Genomic DNA, 19,981 nt, shown 5'->3' with positions numbered 1-19,981 from the left:
GGTTTATGATGTCACCAGAAGTATTGCTTTTAAAATAATAGGTGGCTATTGTTCTATGTACATTTCTGAATTGCATGAATACATTAGTATTTTCCACAAAGGCTTGTTTCCTTTTTCAGTCTTTCGCTGAAACTTCAGTGTATAATTTTTGTACTTCTAAACTCTGTTTTGGTGTAATTGTGTTACAAAAGAGCTGTTGTTTCAGATGTAATTCTTCCTTCCAAACTTGACAGTAAGGTATACCAAAAAAAAAAACTTTTTGAACTAAAGCATGTTAATGGAATGTGTAGAGAACAGAATAATTTAGATCAGTCTCTTCAAATATCTCTTCAGATCTTTGCCACAAACATTATAGGTATTCTAATCCATTCATGACTAGGTGAAAAGAGGGGGTTTCTATCTGGAAAAACCCTAAATACGTGATGCAGTTTTTCAACCAGAATTGAATACTCCTTTATTTGGACTAAAATTATTCTTCTTCCAAAGAGTTTATTTGCTAGGGTTGTAACATGAAATCTTCAGTACACTTCTGTAATGTCTACTTTTTCTGTGGTTGTCATAATTTTAGTAAATTCTGGTATCGTGTTGTTGCAGTTTAACCTCAACTGGCAACTTAAGTACCATGCAGCTGCTTGCTCACTCTACCCCACCTGATGGGGAGTAAAATCAAGAATACCTAAACCTTGTGAACTGAGATAAGGACTTAACTTCAATGTTGAATCAAAATAAACTATAATAATACTAATAATTGTAATGAAAAGGGGAGAGGGAAGAATAAAATTCAAGAGAAACAAATCATGCGTGGGACAACTGCTCTCCATTTGCTGACCAGTGCCCTGCCCATCCTTGAGCAGTGATTGACAGCTCACAGCCAATTCCCCCCATTTATATACTGGCCATGACACTGTATAGTGTGGAATATCCTTTTGGCTACTTCAGGTCATATGTCCTGGCCATGCTTCTTCTTGGCTTCTTGTTCCCCTGGTGCCTCACAGACCATGGGAACCTGAGCAGTCCTCACCTCAGTGCAAGCACACCTCAGCAACAACTGAAGCATCAGTGTCTTATCAGCATTGTACTCATGCTAAGTTCCAAAGACAGCACTGTACTGGCTACTAAGAAGCAAATTAACTCTATCCCAGCTGAAAACAAGATACTTGTGTAGTACAGGCTTTTTTACAGTGCCTATTGCTAATGCACACTTATCAATGTAAGCGAAATGGAATTGAAATTTTTTACGTCATGATACATGGGGTATCTAGATAGAAGCACAGTCAGTGCTAGGGAAGTCTAACCTCTGCTATTTGAAGTGTGAAGAATCTTGATGTTGAAAGATACGTGTTAATTCATTTGACATCTGAAAAGATTTTTAGCACTTAATTAGTATTTGACATGATGGGTTAAAAAAGAGGGCTACCATATTTTGAGGCAAACTTATACAGAAAGTTTCCTTTCTGGTAGTCATCTTCATTATACCAAATCAGTGCTGCTCAAAACTGCCAGCTTAATGCTAAAAACTAATTAAAATCAAGAGCTTTGCCTTTTCCAAACTTGCTTGAGATTTATTTGTACTGCTAACTTCTGCAAAGCATTTTTGTCATATTTCAAATTATTTTCTTACTAAAGCAGGCTGTCTTTTACATTTCACTTGGTTAGGTTTACCTATACCTATAGTGTGACAGAAGAATCTTTGAAACTAAAAGAAACTTTAATTTTATTCCCTCACAGTTAATTTTAGAATTACTAAAATTCAGGGGCCGAGGGCAGAAAATTGTGACAAACTAATGTGTGCTACATCTTTCAGGAAACTATTCTATTTTTTATCTAATTTGTCTAAGTTGGTGCTTAGTACTAGCTTCTCACATAAATTACTTGTGTAGTTTGACTGAAAGAGGATTGTAGTCAGTATTGTTATGCCTTCCAGAAAATACCTAGCAAAATTCTGATTTCTCTACCAGTTGGGAAGAAAGTTACCCCTGTGTTTCTTTGGAAGCAAGTGTAGTTTGGTGCAGTCATCTGTGGTTGGATTTTGAAGTGGCATAGGTATGAAGACTTGATGAAAGAGTTGGTATTTAAGCCTAGGAAGTTCCTTCTTTCTGGAGCTCAAGGTAGGTCTGTGATTCATGAACAGCAGGGAGAAAAGAGTGGTTGTATAGAAGGCAAACATTTGTTAGATGTGTTCAGGAAAATGTTTATTAACTAATTGCTCTAAGATGGTACTTGGCCTTTTGGCTGTGCTAGGTATCTATTACATGAGCACTTCATATCTATGAAACTAACATTGAGGAAGCTTTCCCAGCTGCTTCTGGAAAGAATTAATGAGTGCCCTACCAAAAATAAAACTGAAATCACTGCAGTGCCAACTGGGTGCATGGCATGTTATTTTTTTCAGCTACTGGTTTGGAATTTGTTTACATACTGGTGCAAATACTGGTGTAAATTAAGGGTGTGGATTGCAACTTGCTCTTCATCACGTCATAAAGAATGAGCCCCTTACTTTGATTAAGTAGGAAAGGTGGTTTTAATCTTCCTTCACAGTGCAAGTAGAACTGTCTAGGATCCTTTGGATGAAGTCTCAGAAGGGTGCTGTAAGTAGGAAATGTAAAGCTGTTTGTTTCATTAAAAAAGTAATCTTAAGGTTATCGCTGGAAGAAACTTTGTTTCAGCAACCAGACATGAGAATCTGAAATACCTTCAATAAAGAAAGACTGCCAAAAAGCAACAAAGCTCTATGTATACTCAAAGACTTGTTTAGAAGTAAATCATTCCTTAATAAGTCTCTAGTTAAAATATGCTTCATATTGCATTATGCAATCTATGCCTTTCCTGTAATTCTGGAGCAGAAAAAAATTATATGTGTTGGCCTTGTGTTCAGTTTGTGATGTACAGAGGCTTATATCTGACTGCCCAGTTGGGTTGAAAAGGAAACTTCAAGATTTGGTAACTGTGAAACTTGGATGCTTGAGAAAGTTGACAGAGATGGTGTGGTAAAACCTGGGACAAGCGGTGCTGGATTTCATCACTCCCAGCAATACTGATGCCTCTTAGGAGGAAGTTGCTAACCCACTAATGATTATGTTAAAGCAGACTTTAAAAGAACTACAGAACCTCATGTGTAGATGGTATTAACCTGGCTTTGCTGTAAATTACTGTGTATGCTTTTGCAGCAAGACCCAGTTTCAGACTTGTGGTACATCACTGCTTGCAAGTCAGTGATCTGACTTATGTTTTTCTCCATAGTTTTAGAAGGGAGTTATACAAGACATGGTTTAATCCTTCAGATGAGGTTGTGATTTCTTCAGGTTTTGTGCTGTTAAGCTACTGCGAGAAAGTAGTGTGTGAACTGGTTTCATTTTTTACTGTTTCTTCTTTGTCAAGCCACCTAGACTGGAGGAGACATAAGTAGTTCAGGCTGAAGGGTGAGAAGCCATAAGAAAAGAAGCTAACAATTGCCTTTTGCCTAGAAACTGTACTGTCATGTTAACTTGATCAGTGTATTGTGCTGTGGATAGAACTTTTCATTATAAAAATACTGCAAATAACATAAAATACAGAAAATATAAAAATACTTTAAAAAATCGTGCCAGCTATTTAGTATCCTGAGTCCAGTTCTATACCATGCTGTAGCATAAAATTACTTTTAATATTGGAATAAGGAGAGGGGCATTGAATTGCAGGATGAACAGTTGGACAAAGACCATTTGAGTCAATGTCTGCTTACTTTTTTTGTAATATTGGCAGTTGATTTTGTATGGGTTATGTGCATGAAAAAGGAGTAAAAGGAGTTAGGATGTAAAGAGTTCAAGTTATTTCTCAAGTGATAATTGTTACTGTGCTCCCTGTTTGTAGATACCAAAGGCATGTACTAATCACTTCCTAACTTGCTGCACTGGTACGGAGCCAGATTCTGTGTCTTTCCAGCTGAAGGCAAGGTCAGTTGGAGGGTGATAGAGACTGCTGGGCTCAGTCTTACACTATTTTCCAGTGTCTCATTCAAAGGAAGTTTATAGTATCATATAGACTATTTTCAGTGGTACATCATTGCTGATACTCATAGATCACTTTTTATCTGCAAAATATTAGAGAAATCATTTGATGCAACACTGTCTTCATGGCTTTGTGTTAAAAAAATGCTTGAAGTATAGTGTTCATCACTACCAGTTTGTTTCAGATGATTCTTGAAGTAACCATTGTACATTGTGAAGAAATTAGCTATGCTTTCCTTCGATTCAATATATGGCAGCCTGAGGCTTTTTAAATGTGAAAACCCTGGGTTATAATGAAGTAGTGTAAATGAGTCTGGCATTAAGGCAGGGTTCACAAATGGTAAAAAGCATTACTCCAGATTCTGCTCGCCCGTGAGGTTTGGAGGAAGGAAATGGCTGATCTGGACAAGACCTGAGAGCTTCCTCTACAGGTTACTAGTGTTAAAGAACTTGTGTTCTGAGCTTGATATTAATTTTTCTTACCTAATCTTGAGTTTAGTCAACTTCTCAAATACCAGCCTTTGCCTGTTCATATCATTCCCCTTGAAACACATTCTTGGTCCTGGCTGTTATCTAAGACATCTTGAGGGAACCCTATGAATGTCTTACTGCTCTACAAAACTCTCTAAGTTCATTCCATGTTTGTTTCTCAGACCTTTTTGTCCCCCATGTTAACTTTATTTGGATAATTTTTATCATAAAATGGAAGAATTCTGGGGTAACAGTTACCTGTAAAGGCAAAGCACTCTGTGATAGAGAACATCATGGTGGTGTTGACATGGTGACACTAAATCTGCAGTTTAAACTTTATTCTTCATGTATTGCATCTATGGCTTTAATTGGTAGATACAGCATGTGCCTCATCTTCCTGGGAGGAAGACCTGTCCCAAGCAGGTACTTAAGTTTCTTTTACCTTCTCAACTGCCATCTTCATATCTGTTAGCACCAAGACAAACATTGGATACGGTGATATTTATCTTTTCATCTTCTAGGACACTTTTGCACCTCTGGTAGGACACTTTTTAAATCAGGAGACTCAGTTAAGGCACCTGCATACATTCTGTAGTTGACTGCATACAACACAACTTCAGTGCGTTGCTCAGCTGATGCCTAGTTGGTGCATGTAGTGCTGTCTTGGATGATATATGTGTTTATTCTTTCACATGTACAAGAGTGGATTCCTGTTGTGTATCAAGGAGAAGCAGAAGGTACCAATTGTCAGTGACTTCATTGACAACTTTGCTGGTGTGCTAAAAAAAGAAAAAGGAAAACAAATGAAACACAACTTCACACTTCTTCGTAAGACAGGATCCAGTAAAATATAAAGCACCTTCCATGGTAGTTTTTTGTCATCTTTTCTAACAAGATTCTCATTTCAAATTCAACACTTGTGGTAGTCTTCTAAGAGTTGCTCATGAAGTATCAGGTTTGGTATATCAAGGCAGCAGAGAATGTACACCACTTCTGTGAATTTTGAGAGTATCTGGGTGTCACTTCCTTTGCTTTCTTAAATACACACATCTTGGTACTAGAGGATAGAATGTCTAAACATACTAGGTATGCACGTCAAATTTGATTGGGATGCATTCCCAGCTCTTAGCAGAGCTAGATAATGTAATTGCACTTCTACTCAGTCTTTGAGAGATCATCATGATAGATGGAGTTCGCTAAAGTCTTGAGAAGAGTGAATGTCTCCTGTTTTCAAGTACAAAAAGGAGGATCTGAAGAGCTATGAGCCAGTCAGGTTGATCTCAATCTTTGTGAAGCTGATAAGGCAAATAATCCTGGAAACCATTACCAAACACAAAGGACAGTAGATAGGATGGATTTATGAAGGGCAATTCATGCCTGATTAACTTAATAGCCTTCTGTAACAAAATTACTATCTCACCATACAAGGGGACAGCAGTTGATCCCTGTGTATTAGCAAGGCTTTTGGCACCATCTGTGACAACACAGACAACATGTTGAAGTACATCTTAGTAGACAGTAATTTGTACTGAATACTGACTGAACTGCCAGGCTCAGTGTTGTCATCTGCTGCATGAACTCCAGCCAGTAGTGGGGAACATCTTTGTGTAGTGATTTAGTTCAGCCTGGCAAAGAGAAGGCTTAGATGGGATGTTGTGTATGTAACTAACTGAAGGCAAGAATGAAAAAAAGACAAGGCAGATGCTTCTCATTACTGCTCAGAGACAAGGTATTATATGCATGAATTAAAATACAAGAGAATATTTGAGCAAAAGAAAAGACAATTGTTATAGAGGTTGTCAAACATAAGAACAGATTGTTGAGAGGTAGTGAAGTTGCCTTCTTGGAGATGGTCAAAATATGACTGGTCATGGCCAGGAATAGTCTGCTTCAGCTGTCCCTGTTCTGTAACAAGGGGTTGAACCAGTCATGCTGTAGAGGTCTCTTCAAACCTTCATGATTCTTAATCTTCTTACTGTGTTTCACCTGCAAGTCCAGGATCAGCTTGTTGCCGTTCACTTGCCAACAGGCAAGCTTGTCTGAACTGCTGCTGCAGTGCCAGGGCAAGTGCATTTTATCTAAGTGTGGCAGCACTGAGACACTACAACAAACAGTGCAGAAATGCGCAGTAAAGACTGACATGCTGATATGCATGAATGCCTATGTACAGAAGCACTGAGATCCCTAATCCACATACTGTAATTTGGAATCTCCAGCTGTGATTTTTATATCCATTTGACAGCAGAGCCCTAATCACTTCCTAGAATGTCTTGCTGTAGGCTATTCACAAGGGGAAAAAACTTGTCACAGAATCTGCCTTTTAGACATAGTTTAACTTCAAAACACAGCTGAATAACTGTAGACCCACATTAGGTTTATGTTAAATGTGAGTAAATGCATGGTTCACTACAGGTCACATGAAGCTGATGCTTCACAAGAACAGGTTGTTTATTAAAGAGTGCAGCGGGGTTAGGCTGGGGATGTGATCAGCAGATCACATACAATTGTTTCCATACAGTCCTTCATCAGCCTTGATTTTGGAGCTCTCAGTGGCACATATGGTATCTGTCTTTATTTCTGCAGAATTTCACAGTGCAAATTCTAATAGAAAGTGTTGTGCATTTGGTATTTTGTCAGTGATCATCTGCTCGTAGTCTCAATTAAAGAAAAAGAGCTGTGCAAAGAAAACTTCCAGCTTAGAAATCAGCAATCATTTGGCCAGGCTGTTGATGTAGATGCTCACTGAATATGAGTTTTCCCCCATCTAGATGATGAAGGAAAACTGGAGAACAAAATACTAATAAAAGTCTAATAAAGTCATAATTGCATCCAGATTAATTTCTTAGGTTGGATAGCTCATGTTCACTTTGAGTAGGTTTATGCTGAGGGAGTCAGTTTCTTCTAGCAAAGCTGCTGGTGTTGGTAACATGATGGAGCAGGGACCGTGGGTGTGACACTGGTGGGGTCAGTGTACTGTTGCCCTGCCCTTGATGTACTGTGTAAGTGCACAGCTGTTGGGAGGTGCTCAGTGGCACGGTTGTCTAAGGCTTGAAAGATGTCATATGTGAGTTTATAAATGAGGTGCTGTGCTTTGGAGATCAGCACTTCAAATTTTACCAACTGATACAGTTACCTATATTTGCTGTTCCCAGTACCTGGTGCCTTACTGTGATCTACAGTGGCAACTACAATGCCATATGTTTAAAAAGAAGACGGCCTTTAGCCCAAAAAAATAGCTTGCTTTATGGGAGGTGATAACACAAATCCCATGAGCTGGCATCTTCATCTTGGAGTTTTAATATATAGAAATTCTGCACCAGAAAAGTTCTTGCTCTTTCTATACTGCGTATTTTGAAGGGGAGAATAAAAGACACAGAATTTATAGGACTCTAGCAGATTATGTTCTTAGGGAGCTGATTTATGAGTCTCTCATGCAGTTCAGAATGGATTATCTAAGAGCCTGACTTGCAGACAGAGTAGTTCACATTCCCAATTGTCTGTTCCACCCTGCCATTTTTGCTGAAAGAACAGTGCAAGTGTTTGAGTACCAGTGTCTGAGTCTGTAAAGCTTTAAATTTGTACTCAGTTTTTTTTCTTTGTATGTGCTAATAAGCTAAAAGTGGAGTTGCTAATCAAAGCATTTCTGCAATGCCAAACTTGAAAAGATGCATGGATTAAACATGTGAAAATAGGAAAAAAAAAATACTAGCTGTCCTAATTTGGAAAGTCCACAGACACGATTAAAAAAAAAAATCTATGAGAGGCGCTTGTGTGTATTGGGGCCAATTATGATAGTGTGTTTTGAAGAATTGCAGTTATTTCTGAAAAAAAGTAGTTTCTTAAGAACACTTAAGACATGTAGTTCTCATATTGCCGTTAGAGATTTATTCACTTGATGATCTTGCCATAAAATACTAAGTTTTTTGCATCATCAATTCATAAATATACTTGGAGGAAACATGTATTTTAAAGTGAATTTCTGGTCTGTGTGACTTTTAACCAAAAGACTATGTAGTAAGAATTGTAGGTGGCTAATTACAGTGAACTAATTCTATGCAGGGGAGATCCATGGGAGGATAGCAGGGAGGCTATAATAGTAAAACTTCATCCAACATGAAGAAACTTACGTGATTGTGTTTTGGGAGTTTTATTAACAAGGTATCCTGCTTTCCTCTACAGCTTTGAAATGTTACTTAAAACACAGCTTTAAAAAATATAAATATAGTATATTTTTTTACTTATAGTTTATATTTCTGTAATGGTATAAACAATTTAATTTTCATCATTTGTTGATCATTTTTTGGGAAAATCACCTAAACTACTACTGAAAGGTGAATGAAAGGTTGTGAAATGTGACTGTATATATGGGGTTTTTTTATATGCTGAGAAACATGGAGCATTTACAAGGAAAATGTCTCAACACAATATAGTCTGTGTGTAAATTTAAGTACTGTGATGTGTCTTAGTCTCCTGTGCAGGCAAAGAGATTTTCTGTCTAGCTGCTGGGCTTTTTTTTTTATATACTGCAAGTGGTTTCATAGCTTTTATACTTTGCTTTGTGCTTTGTTATTATAAAAATACTGATATCAGCAAAGTATAGCCATTTTTCCCGAGTTTCCTTGAGTTATGTGAAACTTCTCATTTAAAAAGCCTACTGTATAACATGGAGGTTTATTAAATCTTTTAATCAGTTTTTTTTTTAGCTTCTAATCAGCAAGACTACTTGACTAAATTACATCCTATTGATATCTTTCTGCTTGAATAAAATTTGCGTAGTTGGTATAATCCTTATGTCAGGAATAAGCTGTAGGCTTTGTATGTTTGAGAAGTAAAAACTAGGATTTAGGAGTACCACTTTATTATTATGAGTTGTTTATGCCAAGGGTGAATGTAACTGTGGCTCTTGGCCGAATGTTTCTGCTGGAAGCTAATAACCTGAAGTATAAGCAGTTACATGAGATAAAGTAATTTTCACATTCTGTAAGCTACAGTCCAGGTGTATTAGAAATATATGTGGAAAGCCTCGTTTGTTACTCTTCCTCACAAGAAATGGATCTTGAAGTGCTACCCTCACCTCCTCCCCCGAAAATTCTCTTTGTACTTGATCAATGCTCAGAAATCCTCTTTGGTTCCCCATACATGCTGGTCTCTGTATCCATGAGATAAAAAATCCAAAGAGTGAAGATCTTCAATTAGTCAACATCAAGGTTTACGTCGATTGTGTTGCAGGTGCATTGGTTGATTCCATTGAAGCTCGACATTAGTGCACATGTGCCCTTTTTCTGAGTATCTAAAATCATGGAGACTGTGAGGAAATACTGGATGACAGAAAATGTCTGGCTGGAAGAAACATCAGAAACAACAGTCTCAAAAAAAGGTGTAAGACTGTCTACACAGGAAGGTAGGCTGTCTTCAGTGAAGATCTTTCTTTAACCTTTCTGGAAAGAAGCCATATTTCTTCCTTAATGTGGAAAGCTAAAGCAATATAAAGCAAGTTGCCACTGTTGGTTGATTTTTATTTTTTTTAGTTAGATGTTCTCTGCAGATTATTGGTAGATTACATAACGAAGTAAAAAACATTAGTTCTGTTAGGAACTAACAGATTATTGGTAGATTACATAGGGAAGTAAAAAACATTAGTTCAGAGGAAACTCTGCATTTTAAGAAGAAATATTTCTGAAAGATTAACTAAGGACAGCCCTTTGTTCATACTGGCTCCATCATTTCAAGTGTTAGGAAGTAATGTCTTTGAGTTAAAATTCCAGGAGGGGGATTTGCTAAGTGGACTTACCCAGGATCTGTCTGACAACTGGTACATTCATTGTGAAAGATAGCATTTGTGTTGTGCTGCTGGATCATAAGGAGGAGTAAGGAAATATCTTAAAATAAGTAGAGGAAGGGGCAGGCATGGAAATGTCATTGTGGGTACAGCAAGGATGCAATGCGTCCACTCTGCAGTGAGAATGGAGAGTGTAAAACATGCTGATGGCTGACAGTTTGGGTCTGTGAGGTAATATGTAAGCCAGGAGCTGACAGGTGTAGCAGTTGATTTATGAACTATTCGATCAAGAGAGCTTGTCTAGTTTGAGTGATCTATCTTGGGATTAACCTATTTGGAGACTCACAAGAAATGCTCTACATATCTCTGCTCATGATTGTTCCTACTGATGTTTTGCTTATGTGATGTGCTTTCTTTACTGCAGTCCCCAGACTTGTCGAAAAGCTTTCAGAAAACCAGATTCTCATTAAATGAGTCATGTGATGACCACAGTGTCATCTTAGATAGAGTATTGGTGTGCTCTGAATTTGTATTTGTATTGTACTACAGCTGCTATAAATTTTCTAATTGGTTATGCTTGTACATAGCATTATTTTTAAGGGCATGTTGCTTCACCAGAGCAAGCATACAGAATAGCTGTTACAAGTTATTTTTTGAATGACAAATGCAAACTAGACTCACTTAGATAAATGGAGGAAGTTTTTTGTTCTGGAGTTTAGTTTCAGATAGCCTGTGTGTTCATTTGTGCTGTTGACACTAGGAGAAGTATAATTTGTTTTATTTCAAGATTAGCTTTTAGCAGTGCTAGCAGCAATGGACACCAGTGGTTTTAAATATGGTAGTGCAGAATTACTGCTTTGTGGTTAGCCAGTCCTTACAAGCTGGTAGCTCTGTGGCTAAATTCCTGAGAGTAAATGTCTGCACACTGAGAAATGCTGAAGTTGGTGACTAACCATGATACCATAAGATATGTGTTCTACTGCAGTTTACATATTTTTGTCTTTCCCTGTGTAACATAAGCATATGCACGCATTTAAAAATGGTTTTCTCAGGGAAGCAGAAGGGAGTATTGATGGCTCAGTTGAATAAATTTAAAAATAGAGATGTACCTATATGTGAATTGCTGTTAGTTTTAAAGCAACTATTTCATTGAGTGTTACACAAAACAGTAAAGCTACATCCTTGATATCTGTATATGTCAAAGATGAACAAAAAATTTAAGGTGACTTGTGTTAAGTAAAGGACAAGTTGTGCTTGTCCTGTTTTTCTGGTTTGATTTTCATGGTTGTAGAATATTTTTTGATTGTGACTTTTTTATTGCATTCAGATGTTAGCCTAACACGCAAGCAATGGAAGTTGTCTGTATGAGGCTGACTACGCTTTCACAATTGGAGTAACTTATTTGAATATTTTCTGTGGACTTGTTCATACCACATTGGATAAGGGAAGGGTGTGTCTGCTATATAAAAAGTTGTGGAGCAGAAACTTTTCAAGTGAGACAAAGGAAGCAGTTGCAAGTTAGTGTATAGCTGCCATGACTAAAAATGGAAATATTCAGTCATTTGCATACCCTACACCTTTTACTTTTTACACTGATAACTCTGAATGTTAATATCTTATGTTTGAAAGCAGGTAGATATGGCATTTTTAAAACAATGGAGAAATGTTTCTTTAAAAAAAATCAAAATCAATCAGTCTGAGCCTTGCTGCAGAGTTTGTTTTTTTTTTTTGGTTTTTTTTGGTTTTTCTCTAAACTAAGCTTATAGGTGCTGTGATCTTAGATATTAATTTATATAGAATTCTAATAAGTAATAGGAAATGCAACTTCTTAGGTGGCTGCCCATAAACACCTTCCTGTGTGGATTACATTGGGAGAGCACAAACTCAAACCTTTTGTGCAGAGCACACTGGCTCATGTTTGGCATGTTTTGTTCTTTGTCTGGGTATAAAGTAGATCTCAATTCATGCCAATCACCTCTTGGCTATAGATGAGCATGCTTCTTGTCTTCATTAGGCTGTAGTAAAACACTTCAAAAACGGAAGTGTTTTACTTCAGTTTACTGAAGTAAACTGAACTGAAGTTTTACTTAATTTACTTTTCCTACTGCCCTTCCCTCCTCCCCCCATGTAGTTAATTGAATTTATGATCTTTTTTTTTTTCTTTTTGAGTCTTTTGGCAGCTTCTTTATTTGAAACTTCCTTCCCTTTTCCATCCAGAAAGGAATCCATGGTCAAAGTGCCCTGGACTGAAATACCATATGATGTGTTGGGGTCATGCTAAATATCATGTGATGGGGTCATGCTAAGTAGAGATTATCAGAAGTGTGCCTCTGCTACCATTCTTAAGTATTTCTGCAGGCCTGAAAATTCACATCTAAGCATCAGCATTTGTAGGGATGGCAACTTTAGATTGCAGATTTGCCATATGGGCAGAGCTTAACTGGGTCTGAACCTGGGATCTTGCATCACAGTGTTTCCAGAGACCCTTCTCAAGAAGGGAGTACAAGTTTCTTGCCAGGCTGTATGTCTGGCTCATCCATCACAAGCAATCAAGTAACCCTTTCCAGGGAGACTATGAAAGTGTCTGTGAGCACCAGGAGACATTCTTGTTTGTGCTGTCACTGTGTCAGAGCTTTTTCTAGTGCTAAGCTGTTTCTGGGAAGGTTCACTTTAGAATGGTATGGAGAACATAGAATCAAAAGAAGGAAGCACCTATTATAGTGGGAATCTTCATTTTTTTGTGGGTTCAGCTTTCAGCTCTGTTGTGTTGGCTCACTTTGTGTGTGTGTGAATGATTAGCACTGTCTCAGAAATGGACTGATACTGGAGAAAGCTGAAGAAAGGCTTCAGCTGCAAACCCTGTTGTCAATGTTGACAATGTTGTCATCAATGGCCTTCTCCAGAACTCTAAGCTAGCAACTGTGTTATATTTTTTTCAGTCTTAATTTATTTGGTACTAAGCTCATAAATGTTACTCAGGGTGTATTGATACCACTTCTGCACAATGTGATACTGTTACTGCTTCATGCACCTTCTTATCACTCTCTTAAATAAAATCTTGTTGTGGGACAGACTTCAATTATTGGCATAGGACTCTTGTGGACTGTTTTTATTGTTGCTTCTCCATTTCCCAAGAGACATTTATAGTATTGCCTAAGGGCATGCAGTAGATGCTCCTTTGTGTTGTGAAAGATATTCCTAATTTGGTCACAAGGACTTTCTGTTAATGTCTACATGTTTTCTGGCACAAGGATAATACTTAACTGCTCTTAAAAGGCTGTTTGTCTTTCAGTCTCTAGGTATTCCATTTCTTCTAGATGATGAGGACTGACTATTTTGAAGTTGCACAACAGCAGTTTCCTTTGGGTACTCTGTGGCAAAGCCATTTGCAAATGGTTTCTGAATATCTCAGTCCGTTGATACGGGGATATCTAGATGTAGGGGGTTTAGATATTTTGATAAGTAGAGCTATTTTTCAGTTTCTCAAATAGGCATAAGAGTGACAAATAGACATAAGTTTAATGGATGTTGCTTCTGCTGGGCTGGAAAAGCAATGTCACAGACTCAACAAAATTCCATATTCTTCAATAAATAATACTATTCTTGTGGAACCAGAGAACTTTCACTTTCAGCACCACTACTAGCAAAGCCAGTGAAGAGAGATACTGGAAAAATTCAGTTGTACTTTGAAGTGTAAACCTAGCGATTGATTTACCTTTGAGACATCCTTTTCTGCTATTGAAGTGGAGTTTTTGCATCTTTAGGAGTTGGTTTCTCAAAAACAAGTACTCACTTGATTCAGAGATATTTGATTTGCTGATTATAAAGCAAGTGCTGCTTTGGGATCAGTTTCTGTGACTGGCAGGACCAGTGTTGTCAGCACCATGCATTATCTGCAAGAAACAAGTTTTGTTCAGGAAAGATGCTTCAGTGGAGAATTCTCTGTTTAAGCAGAAACGTCATTCAGTCCCTGCTTTCCAGGACAGATGACATAACCTTTCCTTGAAGGGCAAGAACATATGCTCTTTTTCCCCCTGTATGCATCATTTTGCCTTAAGTGAAAATGCAATATGAGGAAATACTGCCTTTTCAGGTTGGTTTCTGCAGTCCTTCTCCTGCTCCAGAGCTTCAGAACCAACTGAAAAATCCATCTTCCCAGTGGTGAAGACCACCCATATCAACACTTCAAATCATAAGAAGCTGCCTGCCATCTGAGTGAGATCGTCAGATTCCAGATTAGAGAACGTCTGTTTTAGGAATTGTCCTGTTTACTTTACAGCACAGAATACCTTCATCCTGTGGAGGAAGAGCAAGTTCATAAAGGGTACCCCCTCCTCCCAGCTGTTTTCCCTCTCTTTTCCAGGCTTTTCTGCATTAGAAGTCCTTTTGCTAGAACAGTAGAAGTTATTTATCAATATAAGGTGATATTCTTCTGAAATTACTCCCTTAGTTTGAAGGAGGGAGAAAAGTTGGGCAGCAGCAAACCGTTGTCCTCAGGAAAGTGCTACAGTTGTCTTTGAAATTGTCTGCATATTGAAATTCAGAAAGTAATGCTCTATGTAACACGGTCTGTGAAATGAAGGGCCTGCCCATAGAGAATATATCTGATCCTTGTGCCAGAATACAGTTAGTGTTTGAACTTTCAGGCTGCTAACTGTTTGGAAGATACCTGCTCAGTAAACCAATTACCAAGGCAATTTTTGATTCCTGAGTGTTGCAGGTCTTTTTCCTGCAACTGAAGGTTGATGTACTTCAGGACTGGATGTCTCAAATGAGTTCTGTTGCTTAGGTGCAGAATAAGAAGCACCAAAAACTTTCACTCTGTTTTTTCCAGTCTGATACTAGATGGCTTTTGAAAGTAGAATGCTTCTTCTATGTCATCCTTCTCTTATATTTTTGTTCAGGAGCTTTCTGAGACAGAGGAACCTGAGTAGGTGAGAGTCTTGTTAAATTTTTATTTTTCCACTACCTACCTACTTTAATTATTACCAAGTAAGTACCCAGAAGTTGCTTAAGAGAAGCATTGTTAGGTCACCTCATGAAAAGCTGTTTTTCTCCTCTTGCCCTTTGTAGGAGGTTATGAGAAGGATTAGCCTAAGTTTTCCCACATGAAAGAGTCTCCAGCTCCAGGAGATTTCAAACTTACAGAATCCATTGAATTCTGTTAAAAGATCAAGGTACAATATTAGACACTGATATTTAAGAAGCTTGTGGATTTGGCACTGAGGTGAAACTGTTTTCTGAGGCAGCAGCATCACCTTCTTAGAGACACTGTTTGCTGTTTAGGAGTAGGCTGCAGTAGACTGTGCTTGAAAGTGACTTTCATTAACACACGGAACAGACTCATGAGGTTGGAAGAGACCTTCGAGTCCAACCCATGCTCCAACACCTCAACTAAACCATGGCATCGAGTGCCATATCCAGTCTTTTTTTTAAACGCATCCAGGGATGGCAATTTTACCACCTCCCCAGGCAGACCATTTTATCACCCTTTCTATTAAAGACTTTCCTAATCAACTTATATTAAGCTTGGAGCAGCTTGAGACTGTGTCCTCTCCTTCTGTCAGTTGCTGTCTGGAGAAAGAGACCAACCTCCACCTGACTACAGCCACCTTTCAGGGAGTTGTAGAGAGTGATAAGGTTCTCCTTTTCTCCAGGCTAAACAACCCAGTTCCCTCAGTTGTTCCTCACAGGGCTTGTGTTCCAAGCCCCTCATCAGCCTTGTTGCTCTTCTCTCGATGCACTCAAGCATCTCAACATCCTTCCAAAATTGAGGGGCCCAGAACTGGACACAGCGCTCGAGGTGTGGCCTCACCAGTGCCGAGTACAAGGGGAGGATGACGACCCTGCTTCTGCTGGCCATGCTATTCCTGATCCAGGCCAGGATGCCATTGGCCTTCTTGGCCACCAGGGCACACTGCTGGCTCATGTTCAGCCGGCTTTTGACCAGTACCCCCAGGTCCCTTTCTGCCTGGGCACTGTCCAGCCACACTGTCCCCAGCCTATAAAGTTGCAGGGGTTATTGTGTGTACATTTCAGTACCAGGATTCAGTTTCCCTTTTGGTCATTTGGCTTTGAGAACAGAGCAGATCATACTAAATGTGTCTTCAGGATATCCAAAGGCAAACCTGTGCCAAATGTCAGCATGTGGACTGCTTCCCAAACTGCCTTTATAGGGTAGCTTTTGACTTGTGCTTGTGCTGGAAGTGCTAGTAACTTCTTACAGAATTCTAATGGGAGCAACTGAAAACAAAAATACTTAAATGAAGTGTTTATAATGGATAAATGAACAAGCTGAAAATTACTATTGATACAGCTTAAGTCTAACCACTTCATAGTACATTGCAATAATTCATTTCCTTCTTTTGCAGTTGTCTCATTGAAGGAAATACTGTATTGGTGTTTGGAAGGTTGTCATTGAAACAGAAGTCTATTATAGTTTTAATAGAATATGGAATCTAGTTAGGTTCTAGGTTGCATAAATAAACCAGAGAATTTAAGCCTTTTACTTGAAAAATTTGCATCCTTGCTTTTTGGTAGTGGGCTGTTGAGTTCGTCTTCCATTATGTATTTCACCCCACATTTGTAATTTCATTCAACTTAATTCCATGTAATAACATGGAATATAGAAAAAAAAAAAAAGCTAAAATTTAAGCTACTGTAGTTTTTACCTTTTTTTTTTACCTTGCATAGCCCTCTTTATCTCTAAAGAGAAATTTCTGTAGCAGGAGTCATTTGGTGTATGGCATAGCATGCAGCACATATTTTGATTTCATGGCTGGCCTGTAGGTGCCACTGTGATAGCTACAAAAGATGGTAGAAGAATTCTGGTCATCACTTATTTACCTGGAAAACAGTCCCTTAAACTGTCCCTTACAAAAGAGGACACAAAACATATCTTGGTGTGATCAGGTAATTGCAAACTAGTGATCATGGAAAAAGATATTTCAGAGTTGGGATGTAAGTCAATTGGATTCTTATAATTACTTATAATTTAAAATTTAATTTAAAAAGAAATTAAGGTGTGTGTGCATTATGTTTATTACAGTCTGTTTGTATTTCTCAACTATTCATTTTAAGACATTTACTGAAAGTTTACTTTACAAAAATTGTCCTTTCCAATGGAAATAAACTGCACAGGAATGGAAGAGCATTGCCACCTTTGTGGAGTCTCTGGCTGACATAGTACCAAGTGTGGAAGATGCTTTTTTAACTTTCAGGATTACTGCAGTTGGCAAGAATATATAGTGGTTTGTGAGCATGTACAATTTCAATCTTTAGGATATAGGAGGAAAAATGAGCACTTCACTTTTTTGTGCAAATGAGAAGGCTAAAGCCCATTTCCTCCTTCTTGGATTCTTGCTGCTCAGCTCATTGTTCTTCCATAATGAATGGAAGATGTAGATAATGACCTATGAAAAGGTTTGAGGCTTGAATTTTGGTTAAGAGGCTTCTGAAACTGGTGACCCCAGGAATCAATTCAGTCTTTTTGTAATGAAATGAGAGATTTGTTGATGACTTTTGTGATACCTTAAGCTTTCTCAAATCAATGGCAAGAGAACACACTGGTTTCCTAGAATAATTCTGTTTGAAATTAGCTTGTGGTCAGTATTATGGTATTTCCAGATACCTCAGCTCAAATTTTGAAAATTATAAAATTATGAAGAATGCTGTGGCTTTTAGAAATAGTAAATGTTATTGCCTTTATGATGGCAGTGGTATCTCTAGAATACAGATAATAGCAAATTCAAGAGACAGATTTTGCAACTAAATTTGCAGTTAATATGGACACAAATTACAGTTCATATTTCCAGATTATTTGCTCCCTGAAGTGGCACATCAACCTAGAATTATTTTCCTAAATTACTAGCAACAGACTGAAGCATAAGCATAAAAAGTAAGGGAAAAAGATACTGCCATTTTCATTGAATATGTCTGCAAGAATCTAGCTATTCCATTTGCATTTTCTTAGCTGTTGCTTTCACAGAATACTTGTTTCCAAATGTATTGTTCATAGTAGCTTCCAGAATGACAATTACAGTGCATTTTCTTGAGCTGCAAAAGCCAGAACCACTGCAGAGTTCTGAATTTGGGAGAACTTGGCATCTTTTACAAGGGGACACATCTTGGTATTCTCCATCTCCTCAAGATTCAGAGTATTTTATTTCATTGTTCATGTCAGCTGATTGAAGACCCTTATACAAGGACGTCCCAGGTCTGCCCACTGCCCCTGCCTGCTGCTGATGGAATGAGTAATTTGCTGTCACTAGCACTCAGCCAAAGCAGGGACCCAGGCACATGTGGCTCAGGGATGGTGATATCATTCTTTTTGGTGCTAGCTTGGTCTTTGTCCAGATGTGAAGCTGTACTCCCAGGTGTGCAATAATTTAAACATTTATATGTAGAATTTGGTGGTGGGGTGTGCTTATGCAAGAAATGAAGCAGTCTTTCTCCCTTTACGCACAGCTCACTGATTATGAGGTTAGTGGCAGCCACATGAGGAAAACTTTGGGAATACTTGGAAATTGCAGTGAAAATCAGCAAGAAAATAACACGTACACAGTTGCATATACACAATGCAACCCTGCTACCCAAAGCAGATGTTTCTGCTTTTAAACTTTTTTTAGAGAAAAGAATCTTCAAATATTTTGAGGGTGTTGATTTCTTCCAGTGAACAGATGTCTGAGGTAGGCAAGGGAACAACTTAATGCATTTGTTTGCCTTCATCCATTTACTTGTGACTTCTTCATATTCCTTAATCACTTTGTAGTTATTTGAAGTCCAGTGGCATTTTATTATATTTTATGAGATTTTGCTACTGAAACTCATTTCTTATGAGATTTGCCCAGAGCTTTCCAGAATGTATGTGTTTATACATTTTATTACACTTCTGAGATACTTACAGTGGCTGTGTGTGACTTGGGCTTGTCGTTTTCTCTGCTCTCCTTGAAAGCATTTTTGCCTATTTTGCTGGATTAGGTTAAATAAAGTGGTATTCCTTCAAATTGTATACTTCGATCTTCTGGAACAAGGTTTATTCTCTTCTCCCTTCTCTCCCAAAGTATATATTGAAATGAATGCATGCATTGTCAGTTCGTGCCTTTTTAAAATTTTGCTGTCTACCTATAATTCTATTTTACTCTTGCAATCGGCTTTTTAAATGTGGGTTCGTCTTTAGTTTTAACCATTGAAGTTTTAGGTCTTTACTATGTGGAGATTTCACCATATGGTGAATGTAGCCATTATCCTGCTGTGCTTACAGTTGAGTCTTAGATTTTTAAGTCCCTTCTGTATTTTGGGTGTATATACATAGATCATATTTTTACTGTAATATTGTTCTTGTTACCTGAAGAGGCTCATTGGTTACTTGCTGGCTATGGCAGGCATGTTTTGAATGAAGGTACAAAACAGGTTGAGCACTTCATAAAATGTCTAGAAATACTAAGTGGCATTTTCGAGCCATGGACCTGGAATTGGAATACTTGCCATGAAATGCACAGATACTAACGTTTGTACTTACTGTGAATGTCAGACCTATATAGTGTGTTAAAAATGCATGGATGAATTTTGAGTCTTAAACCTAGAAATGAAAACCAATATTGTTGACAAGGTCTGATTTCAGGAAGTATTACCCTTCAGTCAGTCAATGTAGAGATTTTTGTCAGAAGATGGAACCTGCATTCTAGGCAACAATACTTTTCAAACAAAATGGCAGTCATTAATAGTAGAGATCAATCTGCCAAAA

At 38.0% G+C, this 19,981-nt stretch overlaps 1 protein-coding gene across 3 annotated transcripts in view; it reads left to right on the top strand.

The window, feature by feature from the left end:
- Nucleotides 1-19,981, top strand: part of NAA16 (N-alpha-acetyltransferase 16, NatA auxiliary subunit) — a 64,070-nt gene that overhangs the window by 31,208 nt on the left and 12,881 nt on the right. The window contains exon 10 of one of the 3 annotated variants that reach the window (XR_005955094.1): nt 9,687-9,858. The exons of the other annotated variants lie outside the window; for them this stretch is intronic. The gene's annotated coding sequence lies outside the window, so the exon portion shown is untranslated. The remainder of the gene's footprint in view (nt 1-9,686; nt 9,859-19,981) is intronic. 3 annotated transcript variants of the gene reach the window in all.

Source organism: Pyrgilauda ruficollis, unplaced genomic scaffold (assembly GCF_017590135.1).
Source record: "Pyrgilauda ruficollis isolate IOZ18807 unplaced genomic scaffold, ASM1759013v1 scaffold20, whole genome shotgun sequence".
NCBI lineage: Eukaryota > Metazoa > Chordata > Aves > Passeriformes > Passeridae > Pyrgilauda > Pyrgilauda ruficollis.
Note: the sequence above shows the minus strand (reverse complement) of the source record. Positions and strands in the feature narration are given on the sequence as shown.